The 1,917-nt window shown below is 46.2% G+C and overlaps 1 protein-coding gene across 5 annotated transcripts in view; it reads left to right on the top strand.

Moving 5' to 3' along the window:
* FAM222B (family with sequence similarity 222, member B) overlaps positions 1 to 1,917 on the top strand; it is a 113,663-nt gene that overhangs the window by 19,424 nt on the left and 92,322 nt on the right. The window lies entirely within an intron of this gene.

Genomic DNA, 1,917 nt, shown 5'->3' with positions numbered 1-1,917 from the left:
GATCCGCCCATCTCGGCCTCCCGAAGTGCTGGGATTACAGGCGTGAGCCACCGTGCCCAGCTTATTTATTTATTTTTTGACACAGAGTCTCACTCTGTCGCCCAGGCTGAAGTGCAGTGGTGCAATCTCGGCTCCGTGCAACCTCCACTTCCCGGGTTCAAGCGATTCTCCTGCCTCAGCCTCCAAGTAGTTGCAATTACAGGCGCCCACCACCATGCCCGGCTAGGTTTTGTATTTTTGGTAGAGATGGGGTTTTGCCATTTTGGTCAGGCTGGTCTCGAACTCCTGACCTCGGGTGATCCTCCTGCCTTGGCCTCCCAAAGTGCTGGGATCACAGGCATAAGCTACCAAGCCCAGCGAGAAAATGGTTTCTAAAATAGAGATGCAGACTCCTTTTGAAAGGACATAGACGCTTCAGCTTTGCTGGCTCTGAGGATTGAGACCTTGAACTGTCAAGGCCTTTTGGAAATCAATGAGTGATTTATCTTTTACCTGAGTAAAGGTAGGGAGGGGCTATACTAGGTTCTTGAAGATTCACAAATAAGGGGAGTGTATTATTTTATAGGAATGGGGAAAATGAACCTGGTTGTTTTTAACTTCTGGTAAAATATGTTTCACTTTTCTTTCTTTAAGATAATAGTTTTAAAAAGAAAGCATTTGTTACTATTGTGATGGATCATTACAAAAATTTATTCCATCTTTGACTACTACATGGAGTAGAGTATAAAATGTTATACATCAAGTAGAGTATAAAGTGTTGAAGCTGGCCTAGCCATCTTATTTTATTTTTTAATAGTTGGACATTTATTTTTAATGTTGGTAATGCATTTTTCCCCCTACTGGAAATTTCCAGCAGTTCAAATAAGCCCATAAATGCCACCCATGTTATGTTAAAATAATAGAGGTTTGTTCAGCTGTGATGAGAATTTCCTGTCCTCCTCTCCTTCTATTCTCTTTCCTATTTGTGGTTACTTTTATGCAGTAAATGACCTTACAAAATGAGGATTTCTTCCCCTGGGAAAGAAAAAGGGGTGGACTAGTATCTTGATTGCCTGTTGTGTGAGAAGTTTTTCCAAAGTGGGACAGGAGCTTTGGAGATTTAAGGAATTCCTGTGAATCTCTGACATAGCAGGGGCTAAAATAAATATTTATTGGCTTCTTCTTCTTCTTCTTATTTTTATATTTTGAGACGGAGTCTCGCTCTGTCGCACAGGCTGGAGTGCAGTGGCGCGATGTCAGCTTACTGCAAGCTCCGCCTCCCGGGTTCTCGCCATTCTCCTGCCTCAGCCTCCCGAGTAGCTGAGACTACAGGTGCCCGCCACCATGCCTGGCTAATTCTTTTGGTATTTGTAGTAGAGACAGGGTTTCATTGTGTTAGCCAGGATGGTCTTGATCTCCTGACCTCGTGATCCGCCCGCTTCAGCCTCCCAAAGTGCTGGGATTACAGGTGTGAGCCAATGTGCCCTGCCTTGTTTTATTTTATTTTTTTGATACCGAGGTTCACTCTGTTGCCCAGGGTGGAGTGCAGTGGCGAGATCTCAGCTCATTGCAACGTCTGCCTCCTGGGTTCAAGTGATTCTTGAATCCCAGCCTCTCGAGTACCTGGGATTACAGGCGCACGCCACCACACCTGGCTAATTTTTGTGTTTTTAGTAAAGATGAGATTTCACCATGTTGGCCAGGCTAGTCTCGAACTCCCGACCTCAGGCGATCCGCCTGCCTCGGCTTCCCAAAGTGCTGGGATTACAGGTGGGAGCCACCACCACGCCCAGCTGAAAATCTTTTTTATTTTTTTTTTTGAGACGGAGTCTCGCTCTGTCACCCAGGCTGGAATGCTGTGGCCGGATCTCAGCTCACTGCAAGGTCCGCCTCCCGGGTTCACGCCATTCTCCTGCCTCAGCCTCCCAAGTAGCTGGG

The sequence above is a fragment of the Colobus angolensis genome, unplaced genomic scaffold (assembly GCF_000951035.1).
Source record: "Colobus angolensis palliatus isolate OR3802 unplaced genomic scaffold, Cang.pa_1.0 Scaffold193, whole genome shotgun sequence".
Lineage (NCBI taxonomy): Eukaryota > Metazoa > Chordata > Mammalia > Primates > Cercopithecidae > Colobus > Colobus angolensis.
The sequence above is the reverse complement of the archived record's forward strand: the minus strand, read 5'-3'. Positions and strand labels throughout refer to the sequence as shown.